This window comes from Periplaneta americana, chromosome 13 (genome assembly GCF_040183065.1).
Source record: "Periplaneta americana isolate PAMFEO1 chromosome 13, P.americana_PAMFEO1_priV1, whole genome shotgun sequence".
NCBI lineage: Eukaryota > Metazoa > Arthropoda > Insecta > Blattodea > Blattidae > Periplaneta > Periplaneta americana.
The window spans coordinates 45228123-45245735 of NC_091129.1; the positions used below are offsets into that span (position 1 = coordinate 45228123).

Sequence of the window (17613 nt, forward strand, 5' to 3'; positions counted from 1 at the left end):
AGTAAGTTAGGTAAGTAATTAAGGTAAGAATTAAGCAAGAATGGTAATTAAGGTAAGTGAGGTAAGTAAGTACGGTAAGTAAGTAAGGTATATGTAAAATAAGGTAAGTAAGCAAGGGAAATAAGTAAGGTACGTTAGCATGTAGGGTAAGTAAGCAAGTAAAGTAAGTAGGTAAGGTTAGTATGGAAGGAAGGAAGTGAGGTAAGTAAGCAATTAAGGTAAGTATGATAAGTAAGTAATAAAGCTAAGTAAACAAGTAAGGTTAGTAAGTAAGGTAAGTTAGTAAGATAAGTTAGTAATGTAAGTAATTAAGGTTAGTAGGTTAGTAATTAGGTATGTAAGGTAAGTAAGGTAAGTAAGTAAGATAAGTAAGTCAGTAATTAAGTAAGGTAAGTAAGCAAATAAGGTAAGAACGTAAGGTAAGTAAGCAAGGTAAGTAACTAAGATAAGCAAGTAAGGTAAGTAAGGTATGTAATTAAATTTGGTAACTTTAGTAACTAAGGTAAGTAAGTAATTAGGTAAGTAAGTAGGTAAGTAAGGTAAGTAAGTATGGTAAGAAAATATGTAGGTGAGGTATGTAAGTAAGGTAAAAAATGTAGGTAAGTAATGTAAATAAGGTAAGTAGGAAAATAAATATGGAAAGTAAGGTAAGTAAGTAAGTAGGTAAGGTAAATAAGTCAGATAAATAAGTAATGTAAGTAGGTAAGTAAGTAAGGTAATTAAGTAGGTAAGTATGTTGGTAAGTAATGTTTGTAAGTTAGGTAAATAAGATTATTTAGGTAAGAAAGTTAAATAAGGTAAGTAACTAAGGTAAGTAATTAAGGTAAGTAAGCAAGTAAGGTAAGTAAGTAAGTAAGTAGGGTAAGTAATATAAGTAAGATAAGTAAGGTAAGTATGTAATGTAAGGAAATAAGGTAAGTAAGGTGAGTAAAGTAAGTAAGTTATGTAAGATAGCAAGGTAAGTATGTCAGGTAAGAAAGGTAATAAGGAAATAAAGTAAGGTAAGTAAGTAAAGTAAATAAGAGAGTTAAGTAAGTAAAGTAAGCAAGGTAATTGAAAAGTAATGTAAGTAAGTTTGGTAAGCAAGTAAAAGGTAAGTAAGTAGGTAAGTAACGTAAGTAATTAAGTACGGTAAGAAAGCAAGTTCGGTAAGTATGTAAGGTCAGTAAGTAGGTAAGTAGATAAGTAAGGTGAGTAAGTTAAGTAAGTAAGTAATGTAAGTAAGTCAGGTTAGTAAGTAAGATAATTATGGTAGGTAAGTAAGTAAGTCAATATGTATGGAAAGTAAGTAAGGTAAGTATGCCAGTAAGGTAAGTAAGGTAAGTAAGCAAGTATGGTGAGTAAGGTAAGTAAGTAAGTACGGTAAGGGAAGTAAGTAAGGTAAGGTATGTCAGTAAGGTAAATAAGTTAAGTAAGGTAAGTAAGTTAGGTAAGTAAGTAAAGTAAGTAAGGTAAGTAAATAAGTAAGGTAAGTAAGTAAATTAAATAAGGTAAGTAAAGGAAGTGAGTAAGTAAGGTAAGTAAGTAAATTAGTTAAGGTTAGTAAGGGAAGTGAGTAAGTAGGGTAAGTAAGTAAATTAAGTAAGGTAAGTAAGTACATTAGTTAAGGTAAGTAAGTAAGGGAAGTGAGTAAGTAAGGTAAGTAAGTAAAGTAAGTAAGTGAAGTGAGTAAGGTAAGTAAGGTAAGTAAGTAATGTATGTAAGTAAGGTAAGTAAGTAAGATAAGTAAGGAAAGTAAGTTAATTAAGGTAAGTAAGTAAGTAAGTAAAGTAAGTGAGTAAGGCAAGTAAGGTAAGTGAGTAAGTAAGGTAAGTAAGCTAGTAATTAAGTAAGGTAAGTAAGTAATGTAAGTAAGTAAGGTAAGTAAGTAGCAAGTAAATAAGGTAAGTAAGCAAGTAAGGTAAGTAAGTAGATAAGGTAAGTATGTAATAAGGTATGTAAGTAAGGTAAGAAACTAAGTAGGTAAGTAAGGTAAGTAAATAAGGAAGGTAAGTAAGTGAGGTAAGTAAATAAGGAAGGTAAGTAGGTAATATAAGGTAAGTAAGTAAAGTAAGTAAGTTAGTTAGTTACGTAAGTAAGATAAGTAAGTTAGGTAAGTAAGGTAAGTAAGTTAAGTAGGTAAGTAAGTTAAGTACGGTAAGTAAGTAGGTAAGTAAGGTAATTAAGTAAGGTGAGTAGGTAAGGTAAGTAAGATAAGGAAATAGGTAAGTAAGGTAAGGAAATTTGTAAGGTAAGTAAGTAGGGTAAGTAAGTAAGGTAAGTAAGCAAGTAAAGTAAGGTAAGTAAGGTAAGCAAGTTTGGTAAGTGAATAAAGTAAGGTAAGTAAGGTAAGTAAGTAGGTAAGTAAGGTAAGTATGTAAGTAAGGTAAGTAAGTATGTTAAGAAACGTAAGCAGGTAAGTAAGTAGGTAAGTAATGTAAGTAAGCAAGTTGAGTAAGTAAGGTAAGTAAGTAAAGTAATTAAGTGAATAAGTAAGGTGAGTAAGTGAAGTAAGTAAGGTAAGTAAGTAAGGTTATTAGGTAAGGTAAGTATGTAAGGTCAGTAAGTATTTAAGTAAGTAGATAAGTAAGCTAAGTAAGGTAAGTAATCGAGGTAAGTAATTAAGTAAGGTAAGTAAGTAAAGTTAGTAAGGTAAGTAAGCAAGTAAGGTTAGTAAGCAAGTAAGGCAAATAAGTAAGTAAGGTAAGTAAGTAGGGTAAGAAAGTAAGTTAGATATGTAAGTAATTAATGTAAGTACGTAAGTAAAGTAAGGTAAATAAGTGAGGTAAGAAAGGTAAGTAACGTAAGTAAGCAAGGTAAGGTAATTAAGTAAGGTAAGTAATGTAAGTAAGTAAGTAGGTAAGTAAGGTAAGTAAGTCAGGTAAGTTAGTAAGGTAAGTAGGTAAGTAAGGTAAGTAAGTAATTAAGTTTAGTAAGCAACTATGGTAAGGTAAGTAAGGTAATAAGTAATGTAAGTAAGTAGGTAAGTAATTAAGTAAGTAGGTAAGTAAGTAAGCAGTTAAGAAGTAGGTAAGTAAGGTAAATAAGTAAGGTTAGTAACTAAGTAATTAAGATAAACAAGTAAGATAAGTATGTAAGGTAAGTAGGTAAATAAGGTAAGTAAATAAGGTAAGTTAAGTAACTATTGTAAGGGAGTAATGTAAATAAGCAAGTAAGTTAAGTAAGTAAGGTAAGTAAGTAATTAGGTAAGTAATTAGATAAGTAGGTAAGTAAGGTAAGTATGTAATGTAAGTAAGGTAAGAAAATAAGTACGTAAGTTAGGTATGTAAGTAAGGTAAATAAGGTAAGTAAGTAAGGTATATAAGGTAAGTAGGTAAGTATGGTAAGTAAGTAAGGTAAGCAAGTAAGGTAAGTAAGTATGTAAGGCAAGTAAGTTAAGTAAGTAAATTAAGTATGTAAGATAAGTAAGTAAAAGTAAGCAAGGTAAGTAAGGTAAGTTATATAAGTAAGGTATTAAGAAAAGTAAGGTAAGTAAGGTAAGTAATTAAGTTAAGTAAGTAAGTAAGGTAAGTAAGTAAGGTAAGTAAGGTAAGTAAGTTAAGTAAGTAACGTAAGTAAGTAAATAAGTAAATAAATAAATAAATAATCGCTTCTTAGCCATCGATATGTTATGTCAACTGAATGTTAAGATAGTACCTAATTCTTACTAATGATAAATGGTCTTCGGAAGTAAAGAATAACTGATATCGGAACAAAGAGATGTAACTAAGAATGTGACAAAATTTGATTATTATAATATTATTAATTAATTATGTATCGTACTGCAACAACATCTTCATGGAGGCTTTCAAATGCTCGGATAATGTGTTGTAAAATGTAAAGCTACATTAATACAAGACTAACATTGTTTCACGTGAAAGAGTCTGAAGACATTTAACTGGAAAATATAATTAAACCTCATTACTTTCTTTACAGAGGAATTAATTTTGAATTTTTTTTTTTACTGTTTAATTAATTTGTTTCAGAATTTTCTGTAATTTGGGCTGTATTAACCGGCCACAAAGAATCAGCGGCAGCTGATGACACCCGTTCCATCACAGCTCACTTCATACGTAAGCTGCTATGGACTTAATGCAGCTTCTCGCTATACTCTCTCCTTGTTAAGAATAGGCGTATTGATGTTTATTGAGACACTTTTTTCCTTATAGTATTCCGAAATTAATATATGCCACTCTTAATAATTGAACTGAATTACTGATATGTAAAATTTTAACAAGGGAAATTAAAATAGTATCACTTGTTATTAACGCAGGCCTACTGTGTCTATAAGCCGATGCAAATATTTAATTATGTAGTCTAATATGTTAAATATGTAATATGTCACGCATCCACTTAATATTACTGTATATTGTAGAGTAAATCAGCATTATAATCATCGCTCATCTGAAGATATAAGCCTTGCATGTATTCTACTTGGTTTTCCTGTGTAATGTGTTGTACGTTGTCATTGTGGAAGTGTTAGTGACCAATGCTTCGTTTGATATAGGCCCTACCAATAATATAGTGGGATCCGTAATGACAGTGCAACTGATATTTCGAAATTTGTGCGGAATATGTGTGAACTGCAAGACTTTATTATGGCGAGTTTTATTAGTTTATCGACTGTACGATGAGAGATTGAACATATCTGGATGTATTGCACTTTTACCTTGTACATCAGGTGATGAGTTTGCAACCCAACATTGTCAACAAACGATATGCCGCCATAGTGAAGTACTGATTTCGGTCATTTTCTCCCACTGCATTGGATTGGACTTGAAGGACCAATACCATTTCCTGTGGAACTATGTAAAGGATTTCTAGATTCAGGGGCACTGAAGGAAGTTACAACTAATGCAGTGAACTACATTGACGCAACCAATATTACAAAACATCGGACAGGAACTAGAATACCACTTGAATATTTCAAGAACGGCCAACGATGCCCGTGTTCAGATTCATTAATGATTTTATTAGGTTACGATAACTAGCCTATATTATATGTTATTCTTGTTTAGTTTGTACCTGATGTTAAATAGTTACACGCTAATGTAAGTTTACTCGGCTTGTGGACAAGCGTACTTGGAACAAGAACTGTTTTAAAGTCACAATTGATTTTCAGGGTTTAATTAAAGCAAATTCATTTCACAAATATCAGTGTTGTTCTATGTACTTCTGAACTTTACTAAGCACTTTATTTCTGATCAGTTGGTGCGTCAGTATTAGTCTACATTACCTTGCCAGATCGAGTTTAAGCTTTACGAATATTTAATTCTATGGATAAAAGCTAAAGGAAAATTTGTATTTGTATTCAATTAATTGATTCTTTTCAAATTGAATGCTTCATTTAAAGGTGATGAATATTAAGTAAATAATATACCAATTATTTCAAGGAAGATGAAAGTACCTCGATAATATGCCAGTACACTGTATTTCAACACTACAGTTAATAGAACTCTTTGGTCTCGCTGATATTTGACTTAGCCTCTAGCGTGGAAATTAAAATAAAAGTTATTTACTTAACTAAATCTGAGTACTACTTTTATATCAATACTATTCTTGTATTATTTATATTACTAAGTGCGCTTTGTAACTGCCAATAATATTGAACGTAGCTGAAGTAGGGTGGTTAGTTTAGTTGGTAGGGAAATCTAAGTAGTACTCGAAAAAGTTGATATTACCTGAATCATTATTGTTATAACATTAAAATATTAACAGTTATTTTCAAAATAAGCATTAATTCTGAGCCACTACATGGATGTGTAATACATTTAATTATAACTAATATCTTTTATTAAATTTAACACATATTCACACGGGAGAGTTATAGCTTGAAGCTGGGGGACCGGATGCTATACAACCCAAGTGACATGTTCGTATTTTATCGCTTTTGAGAAATTTGAAGAGTAGGGGAGAGTCGGGTAGTATCGGACACCGGGTAGTATCGGACAGTGTGTTTCTTTCGTCTACCTCCATATGGTAGTACCTGAATGACATGGTTACGTTTCTCTATGCGACATCACAGAAACGTAACCATGTCAATCAGGTACTATTATCGTGTGGTAGATGAAAGAAACTCACTGTCCAATATTACCCGATGTCCGATACTACCCGACTCTCCCCTAATGAAGAGCAGCTAAGTAAGTGCATTGAAATATTTAACGGATAATTACATAACTGATTTCTGGCACAATTTCCATTTTCATCTATGACTATAGGCTATATCTCATCCTATATCTTGACTGTGGTGGTAGCACTAATACTTGTAGCAGTTCTGATGATAAAGAAATATTATTAGTACGGTTCGAATAAAGTAACTGAGTCAGGATAGGCATCCTTAGTCCGTACGTTTTGTTTACAAATATTAACTGCTGGGAAGAGCGCCCCCACCCCCTAGCTAAAACATAAGTGAATGGACAATACAGACCTAGTTGACGTTTGTAAACAAAACCCACGGACCAAGGATGCCTATCCTGATACAGCTACTTTATCCGAACCGTAAATATTGGTAATTGTAGCTATGATGTAATGGGACGCGCGGTAACGTTGCGGTTAAGAAGTAAAGCCCCAAGCCAGAAGATCACGGGTTCAATTCCCAACGGCGGCGTCATGAACTTTCGTCAATAACGTAATCCTTCCGGCCGAACTATGGCTCTGGGCTAACTTAGTCACTAAAAGAAAAGAGTACCAGGAGTATTTCCCTGGGGATAAAAGCGATAAAAGTGGCGGGAACGTAGTACTGACATCCCTATTCCCATTTACTACCAGTATCTGTCCATGTGGCAGCCTTAATCAAAGGCGTTTTAGTTATAGATCTAGACCAGGCATGTCAGAAATCAGACTCTAAGGGTGCTATTCATAGACATTTCGCTAGCCCGCGCTACGAGCGTGCTAAACAGGATTCATATCATATCGCTAACACTGGTTTATGAATACGAAAAATATTAGTTCGCTGATCATCCACCGAAAGCCCGCGTTAAGAATGTCTACGAATAGGGCCCTAAATGTGCAGTTATGTGCGCGGATCGCCGGTCTGTGCAGGTTGCATCAATCAAGCGTTGCTCTTACCCGTTCTTAGCTGGAGGGGTGTACAATAATCTATTCTGCGCTTCTAGGGTTGGATTAAATAGACATTTGGACATTATAAACATTGTTAGCAGAACGAAAAAAACACAGTTATTATCAGTGTCTATATTTGACAATTGTAATACAAGAAACTTTAGGCTTAATTAGTTTTACTTCACAAAGTAGTGGTTTGTAAAGCATAATTTATTAATACGATTTTTATATAATATTTGAAGAAAAAAAATTGCGGTAATTTCGAAACAAGAAACGAACAAGTATTTCATTTTACTTAGTAGGTACTAATTATTTTAAAGTACTAGACCCTACGCTTTCATTGTTCGTCAAGCATTATTATTTACTGTGACCATTGGTACACAAATGTTGAAGAAAATAGGCTATTATATTCCCAATTAATTACATGCAGTAGAACATTGTGAAGTTTTTACACTGAAATTATTTCTTCGCTGTATGTCAATATAAATTAATATCAATATTAATAAATATAAATTAAGCTTAGAATTTAAATTCACATATAGTTTATTTGAAAACTTGAGAGAAAGTATCGAAAAGTTGGTAGCATTACTCAAAGAAATTAAAAGTGTAGTTCACAAGCTGTGAAGCGACGTTATTCTCGTTATGTCAGATTTAAAGATTTATTAATATCAGTATATTGAATTAATATTGTGACGTGAGATGGAAAATTTGCCATTATATATTATTCCAGAAAATTTTTCCGCCTTGCAAATAGTTGTTTCCTTCTCTCTTACAACCTCAAGAGCCTCACATGTATTCCTCACTATATTCTCATCACTTACCAGTTTATGAAATGAAAGTCGTAAGTCGTCTAACCTTTGATGGCTGTGTTAGTACAGACTCCAAAACAACACCATTGTCAAGTACTTTTGCCGTGAGAATACTGATTAAGAAAGAAGCGCTGGCAATATCATATTTTGAGAACTTTACTAATCTGATCTAAATTGTCACCTCACAACACTATTACCTCGACATAGGCTGATGAAAGCCTTTCATTTTAAAATAATTATTATTGTTGGCTGAGGAAAACATTATAACAATTATGTTATATGATTCGTAATTTGTCTTCTCCGTTATCTGTGAACTCCTCACTTTATTTATCATAACCAGGGAAAGGGATTTGGAGTATTATAGCGAATGGTGAAACGTAGTATAGATATTCGTAGCTCAGCGACTGTCGAGCGAGCTGCGTCACAGAGCATGGACGAGTACAGTACACTTCATGCAAACTTACACGTAACGTGCTGTAAACGTATTTCAGAATAAACAATTGTTATAGTTTAATGCCATATAGTGGCCTACATACATAATCTGCATTTCATTTTGAACTACATGTGTTTTTCTTGGCAACGCACAAGACACCAATAAACAACATTACAAATATACATAATTAAATATCAATCTCTGCGTCCTCGTGTGTCAGTGGAAATATTGATGACTGATAGACAGTTGTCTTCTGTATGGAACTCGCCTCTGAATATGTATGTTTTTCTGTCAGGAGAGTGTTAAATTAAAACCTTTATTTACGATATCATGAAATATGATAATATGTATATAACGTATATTACAGTATTTATAATATATGCAATATACTACAATGTTTACAACATAGCCTAATACAGTATCATTAAATGTTGAACAAAATGTAGAAGCAAATGAAATGACATTTTCAATTATTGCTATGTTTTGTTGATGAAACAATTATTCCTGCTGTGCCTTGTTATAATAAATTGTAAATATTTTCAAATTTTCAAAATACAACTTTGCTCTATTCCAAGGAAGGATATTTTTTAACATCTGCAGAGACAATTGGAGAGTACTTGAAACAAGATACGTCAATTAAATTCACATGTTCAATGACGTCATTGGGACACGTCTTTGTTAGTGCATCTGAAATCCGACTAAGAATACTGCACCTATCATTTTTAATCAAAACTCTGTTCATTTTTTCACCAACACGTTTTTCTACTTCACCTTCTACTGCACTCAGTTTATTTACAATAGTCCTCATAATATTTATTTGCTCAACTAGTTCTACTCCTGACTTTTCTAATCGAATAATGGCATCCGGTAAATATAAAAAATTTGACTTAATATCCGTGACTTCTTTTTCGATTGTTCTATAATTTAGCAGTTCCTGGCGTATTTGAATCGCAGCCGCGTCATCGGGATCGAAAGACTGGACCACTTTCTTCACAGATTTGAGATGATGTGCGTAATAATTGCAAGCTTCTAACCATGACCTCCATCTCTTAAGAACTGGACATGGGGGAAGCGACAATTTAGGGAATTGTTTCCTGAATTTTGATACTCGATCTAGAGTTTTTACAAATATAGGCTAGTCTTTCAATTTTGTATTGTTAGTTGGTTTCACTCTCGGCATTGTACCTGCACTTCACTACTCTGAACTGCAAACCTGCGTGTTGAAATTCTTATGCGACAACTGTCCCGTTCACCTGTTGTTGACGTGCAGAGAGCTGCGAGTATGTCATGGAGGGGAGGACTTGGTATAAAGGGTTGTAAACAAATGGCTGTGTAGATGCCAATACTAGCTTTTACTGCTCCAAATTCCGTTCCCTAATCATAACTCATTCACAGACATAGCCAAATCGGCACTCGTACTGAAACTGTGTTACTGAAACAAAAGCTGCTGCAGGTATTGTATAGCCCTGTCGCGTTCCCCTCCAAGGCGATTTACTCCCTCCAGGTAGGGGAATAGAGAGTGCACATCGCACAGAGACAGTGACACAAAGTGCGCGACTGCACAATGTGCAGGGTTTTGACATGCCTAACCTAGCATTTAACACGCGAAAGCAATGAACTGCATATTCCTACCCTTAATTGCCCTCCAGTCGGACCCTGTGTAATCGGGGAAATTGGAAGCACCCGGAAATAGAACTTACATGTGCAAATAATAACTTTAATCAAAAGATGTCGGGATTGTATGAACTCATGGACAACATTCTGAAGAACTGCTGTAACACAGGGAGAACTCATTATTCAATAATAGTTATTTACGTTACATGGGGCGGAAGTGAGGTTTAATGTACGAGTTCAGACGGCTCGGCCGAAAGTTCGGTGCGAAACGTGAAACACTTTCGCCCATGTAACGCATAATATTTCATTTCATAATATGTTCAATTTCCTTCTTTCATTCAAATAATATTAAGATGAGTCCGCCGAGTTAGCTCTGTGTTAGAACGTCTGCCTCCAGACTAACCGGGCTGGGTTCAATTCCCGGCGGGGTCAGAAATTGTCATGTAAAATTTCTATCTCGGGACTATGACAGATGGCGGTGTACAACTTCTAATCACTAGATTGTGCACCAATATGCCAGGGTTAAATCCCAAATCTCTCCGCAGTGTATATGAAGAGAAGCCATATGTCTCTGTTGATAGTGATTCGTCCGTCAGACGGGGATGTTAAGCCTGGCGGCTCTCTTGGTACTATTCGACAGGCGTAGGCTACGTGCCAGCGCCGGATTTCTCCTTCTCACTTCCTCATCTTCATCATCATCATCCTCCTCACCCATTCCCTACACTACACCTACACGAACACTTATGCATCCACTCACCGTAGTACACGACATAACTCTCCACAGATACACATCATGCATAGCGCGGTCCGCCGAAGTGGTGTGCAACTTTAAAATGGGTCACAGTATTGCCATCTTTCCGCAATATGCAGAACCCGAATCATTCAAGTGAAGTGGGTAAACATTAGATACATATACACATATTATTAAGATATTGTGCTCAGTTCAAGGCCCACCATCAGAAAATAGATACCATTCATGAATGGATCGATACATTCAACAATGAGTCGATATATGAAACAGACATGGAGGAAGATTCAGATGTAGAAACTGGTGTTCCACAAATTATTTTCGATAAATCCAAGGAAGCAATTGAAAAACTAATCCCTACCAAACCAATATTAACATATAAAAAGGATTATGGACAACTTCTTTTTCTTGGAAAACAATTATATATAATGTTAGGTTAGCCTATAGCATATCTAACGTTAGTGCGACCGTTAATGGAATACGGAACTACATGTTGGGATCCCTATAGAATATATCAGATAAATTCCTTAGAAAGAATCCAGTATAGGGCAGCTAAATTTGTTAAAGGTAAAAGAGAAGATGGAAACGATACGATAAAAGAACTTAAATGGGAAACTTTGGAAAATAGACGTAGGAAAACTAGAATAACATCATTGTATAGAGCACATCTAGGTTAGAAAGCATGAGTAGACATAACGGCTCGGTTAGAAAAGCCAACGTAGGCCTACTATGGTAGGAACGATCATGATTTTAAAATCAAATGTAGGAAACAGAAAACGGATGTAGGTAAATTCTCATTTTTAAATAGAACTATAAATGATTGAAATGACCTACTTGCAGCGGTCTTTGAGGGCTGTCCTTCCTTAAGGAGATTCAAGGATAACTTAAAAAGTTGTGTATAAAGTGCAAATTAAAATTAAGGTGACATTTTACATTTAATTTTTTAAGGTGACATGTATTTATTTAGCCTGACGAGTTACTTCCTTGGTTTGAATTGTAAATTATTTAAAAATAGCGTGTAATAGACTAGAAATGTTTAGTTTAAATGTAGTTCTGTTTATAAGTATGCATAAGGGTGTAATTATTTGACTTATTTGAACTGATGTATCAGTGAAGTGAGGTGAGTCAGTGAAGTTATGGTTTTACAGTGCAGTGAATAGTTCCGTTCAGTGATAATTTATAGCGTCAATGAAATGTGTTCTATAGTGTCAGTGAAATGTGTTACAGAGTGTCAGTGGAATGTGTGCTAAAGTGTCAGTAAAATGCGTCATAGTGCCACTACAGTGAGTGAGATGAGAGTAAAGTGAAAGACTATTGAAACTTATGCAGGGCCTATAAATAATTATGTAGGTTGTATTGTAAAATTAGGTATTGTATTTATGTTTTATTATTAATTGTAATTATTATGTTAAATTGTATTGTGTATTCTTATTGTGTTGTGTATAAAATTGTATTGTGTATTGTATAATTGTATTGTGTATTGTAAATTTTATTGTGTATTGTTTATATTGTGTATACCACTGCCACCGGGTGCTTGCCCACTTGCAGTGTAAATAAATACATACAATACTGTATTCGAAAAGTGATTAAATATATCTACTTGCAGTTCTGTATTACATTTATTACAAACCGGTATTTGTAGTAGCTAATGAATGAGAGAGAGAGAGAGAGAGAGAGAGAGAGAGAAGTTAATACATTCCATATCAATAAATATTCATAATATATTAATAAATTTAATATGTTATTTTGTTTATAAAATATACATCGAAATAGCATTGCGCTCATTACGGGATCCTGTCAACAATCAGATCACTAGGACACCCCTCAACACAACCAGATAATAATAGACTCGTCCACACGATGCAGTGTTACCATTTGGGTTATGGTACGAATGTCAGTAGACCTGTTTTACACGCACTGTAAAGGTATGTGATGGAATGTTTTTATGTTTGTAGAAGTTGAGTGGCGAAAGTAATTGCAATAGCATTAGTTCATTTTCTGCATTCTTTTGAAGAACGAAAACATATGAAATTCTACACAGAAGTTGTTGTTAGTCAACTGTCCGAATACAGGTCTGAACCTCACAAGTGATACCAAGAAGGAACCACTTATAAGGCAACTAGGCCAGAAGATAATGGGGTAGGGTAACCAGTTCCTTTCCCCCTCCATTGCATACATCACTGACTAGCTACATATTACACTAATTATATACAGTGTGAAATAAGAGTAGAAACAAAAATATAATTATGTGCCTGCTAAATATTAATCAAAGTTATGTGAGTAAAATATGTGCGAGGTTACGGACAGATAAAGATGCAGTCAACGTCGGTCATGTAAGCATGTTTGATGCGCGTGATCCAGCTGAACGTTTTTATTATACTGTACCTTAATGAAACTACTTAATAACATGTAATACCAAAATATGAAGGCGAACTGCCTTTTCTGTGTTAGATATAATTAATTTCAAATCTAAGACATTTTACTTTACGTAGGCTGTAAATTTTACGGTCTAACTGGACACATTTACATGAACCATCTATATGTAAATCGTCATTATTTTTGCTACTTTTATTATGAACCTCAATATTTAAAAGTGATGTGTCATTACTATAACAGCTATGTAATGCAAGATACAGAGCTAACCTTCTCTTACAATTCTAATCACTAACATCTTTCTAAGTGGTTCACAAAATAATATTTTACAAGCGAGCGAACTTTCTCTTAGAGATGAAGGGGCACTCCAAGCATTTCATACCTGCTTACCGCTGAACTTCAGATAATTAAGTGAAGACGAGAAGTAGAAATGATATTGTATATAATAAGCTAATTTAATCTCTCTTAGCCAAATATTTTCCAGTGATACTCAACGCCGGAAACATTTGTAAAATTATTCTTCATATTTTAAAAAATTACAGAGAAAAGTGCCGCCACTCTTGAACGCCATTATGCATAGTTTCAAATAAAGCCATAAGTTATTTAAGTACAGCATATTCTACTACAATAATGTTTTTTCTCAAAAACATTCAATCGTAGGTGTGACCAAAATCGAACCGAGAGGAGAAATCGCTATTTCGAACAGACAGATTCCATGCTTAACACTTTTTTTATAATAGGGATGCTTATAATTTGTAATATATTTCCGATAAACTGTCGAAATCTTTATACATCGTCAAAATACTGCATATAACGAGAACGTGAAGTTCACAACTGACAGAACGAACAGCATCCGCGTTGAAATTCTATTCGGATAATTCAAGTTGACTCGCGAGAATATCTATCCTTGCTGAAGTATATGTAATGTGACAGCGTTAATTTAACGTCTGTTATCAACTAAAGAAAACAGTCGAAGACGAGATGTTCATTCGGAAAGAAGACATTAATGATGACAACAAATTATGAGAAAAAGCCAAAACAAAATGAAAACTTGCAATATGTCAGCTTTCATACCATATATCTCTCAATACATGACCAAAATCGAGTCACGGTCGCGTATATTCAGAACTCAGTCGAATAGATTTTGAAGTTTATTCATTTTCAGGAAATAAATGCTGAGTACATATTCAGAAATCCAATCTTTTCTGGAACGTAGGCTATGCTCTCTGAAGTACCTCACGAGCATATCTTTTAAGAAACCTATCTCTTCCCAAATAATGTTTCAATATTATGCTTCAAAACAACCCTTCTTCTTCTTCTTCTTCTTCTTCTTCTTCTTCTTCTTCTAAAAGCAGTACATGATGACCAGTTGCCTGAATACTCTGAACTATATGTAACTTAGCAGCGAACAGTGTTGCCACCCAAATGTGCCAATAATACTTTATATTATTTTAATATATTTCAATGTTTGTTTTAATGAAAGTAAATGATTTGTAGCAGCAACTAAATGTAGAGCGGAGTCAGAGCATATTTCCTGATGATATACTGAAATTATTTTTTTTTCCGTAGCGTAAGTTCAAAGAGGAGGGTTGCTCACATTGCTTACGTGAATATGCTGTTGATTATTTATCGTTGAAATATTCAGGCGTTTTTTCCAATATCGTTATAATAAAAATAATGTTAAATTCTGAATACTAGTTAGGGCAGAGAAATACATACTAGATCTATTTGAACCAAGAAAATGCATGTGGAATTTGGAAATGTCGATTTCCACAAGAAAAAGTAAAAGGCTGTTGCAGAAATAGCTAGTACAATGCAAATTTCAGAACACGAAGTTAAAAATACGGAAGCAGTACATTAAAGAAGGTTTAAAAATAATCTTCCTAATACTTGGTGTATCGTAACATTAGGCCCTATTCATCCCCTTCATCGCAGTTCTCGAAGATCTTAACTTCAAACTGTTCTGTATTTCTATTCTTTCTTTGTCTCAGAATCGTCTGCATTTTGTAGTTTAACGTTTTGTTCTCCATTTTACTCTATAATTAAAAGAAGTGATAAGTAAACTATAGCATGAGTGTCATAATCTGAAAATTTAATATTTATTAATATTGTATTATACCTATAATTTCTGTAACTGTAATTTTAATTCTATTTCCTATTTTATTTTATTTTATATTCTCTTATAGGCCTATTAATATTATATCTGAACTGCGACCGAACACGAGCGCTGCTCATTCGGTCTCCAATTTTGTTAATACTACTGTATCTCCTTTTTATATTGTTTGTATTATTTTATTTCTATTTCTCTTGTTTGTTTTGTAATTATATTCTTTATTCTGTATATTTAAATTTAAATAAATAAATAATGCGAACATAACCACAAAAGTGTTCAAGAATCAACATGGAGATTGAATGCTGCAAGTAAACCGCGACTGCAAAAGCAGCGTCTTTTGTGTGAACAGACTGCAACCTGCAGTGGCAACTTTTACAGCGCTCAGATTGCGCAGCATGAAAAGTAGCGTGCAGTGCGCTACTCTTTATTTCATTTGTTGTATTCCATAAATCTTACATTAGCATTGATGCTTTAAGATTTGGAATAAATCAAAATCTTTCAGGATTATAATTTTTGTCGAAATGAAATAAGGCACGCTTCGCTATAGATCATCTGACATTCATCTTACGGTTCAGGACTCGGTCCGAGGTTTATTGTGCTTACCACTACAATATTTGTCACGGCCTCGCTCTTGTACGAATACAGCATGGTGCACTGTGAACGTAACCAGACCTATGGTAGCTGTGACAATTGCATTTACAGAAATGATGGCGAAAAGAGTCCGAGGTCCAACGACGAAAGTTACCCAACAATTCTGCTTCAGTTAATTGAGCGAAAACCTCGGAAACCTAGTAATTTGTCCAAACCGGGATTTGAAACCTGGCACGCTCATTTTACAGCCAGATATGCTAAGCGTTACTCAACAGATTGGACAATACATACATATATAATAAAATTAGAAATAAACTTTTATAAAGCGCTTAGCTAAGTACTGATACGCCAAAATGTCAATTATATCAAATAAATATTGTCGATTTTTGTTAACAAGATTCTAATATCCATGGGCGAACTAGAAAGCTGTGACATCACTACTTCATTTTGTCCACTTAAATACTTCTCATTATCTGTTTGGTTACTACGTACGATTAATTATAGATTAATGTTCCCACCCGCAATAAAGCAGATGCATCAACACTTCGTAGTAATAGCAGGTTCTTCATTATTATTATTACTAATACGTTTATTTAGACTTTGTTCTGTACTTGGAAAAGGAACGAATATCTCGCGAACACGTTGTCACATCAAGTCAATCGAATGAACTGTCTCTAGAAAATGTTCCAGGCTTGTCCCAATTCTTTCATACACATACTACAAAAAGATAAATCGCATAATGATGTAATATAACGTTTACCTAAACGTTGATTTAGAAGTTAATTTGCTAATAAACCATTGCAACGCCTGAGAATTGTGCTTTCTTCATACCTAATGCTGAAGAAAGAGAAAGAGTAGCCTTATCACTCGTATGTCCCCATATCTCGCGTTTGGAAATGCCATTACGTCAACTTAGTTAAATAGAAATATTAAAAAATAAACTCAAGAGCTAAACTCCTTGTACACACGGCTGAACGGTGTATAGACGTGGAAATAAAATTTGGGATGAGTCTAGGTAGCAACCTCCTGAATGAAGGCCTCAAGCTTCACAAGACTGTCCACAAGTAACATACGTTTAGGTGCTCTTGTTTACTGCATATGTGCGGAATGATTAGAGCGGAGCTAAACACAATTGCTGATAGATTACATTATAATCATAAGATTAATTCTTCTGTATCGCGTTCTAGGGCCACACTTGTAACTTTATCGACTCTCATCAGTAAGTAATTAATTTTCTACACAATTGAATAAAATAGTTGTGTTGTGTCATAGAGCATAATCATCCTGTAGCACTTTACTGGTCTATGATTTATGTTCACTTCAGGAAATATTTTACAAATATTATAATGCGTTATAAAAATGTCGGAAAGAAAACTAAGTTGCATGTAATAACCTGTGTTTAGCAAAAAGTAATGGAATATTCTAAACAGGTAACACTGAACAACAAGAATTTTGTTCCGACTTAGAACAATGTGTCCCTTATGGTTTGATGTGCGATGAATCCGAAAATGCATCCCTTTTCTTCGTATTACGTAAGGTTTTTTAAGATATACTATGATTTCACTTTTCGATAAGCGCTCCCCCAGGAAACATTTGGCGCGTGTTGGCGGTATAAACCAAAACAAAAGCTAATGTCTTTTATGATTTTATGACTTATTTCCGGTTTCTTATGGTTGTGAGTTTCAGTATTTAAAGGAAATGTTTTCCAGTTTGAGTGAGGGCAAATTAAAAGAGGCCATTTTCATCGGTCCACAAATTCACAAAGTTAAGGCTGACCCTTTGTTTGAGAAAAATATTTCCGTTACATAAAGAATGACATGGCGCGCTTTTAAAGGCGTTTTCTCAAATTTCCTTGAAAATTCTAGGACAGATAACTATATAGAACTTGTTATGG

At 34.0% G+C, this 17613-nt stretch overlaps 1 long non-coding RNA gene across 1 annotated transcript in view; it reads right to left on the reverse strand.

Annotated features, from left to right (window-relative positions):
- The window catches only part of LOC138711562 (uncharacterized), a 394119-nt gene that overhangs the window by 296063 nt on the left and 80443 nt on the right, over positions 1–17613 (reverse strand). The gene's annotated exons all lie outside the window — the stretch shown is intronic.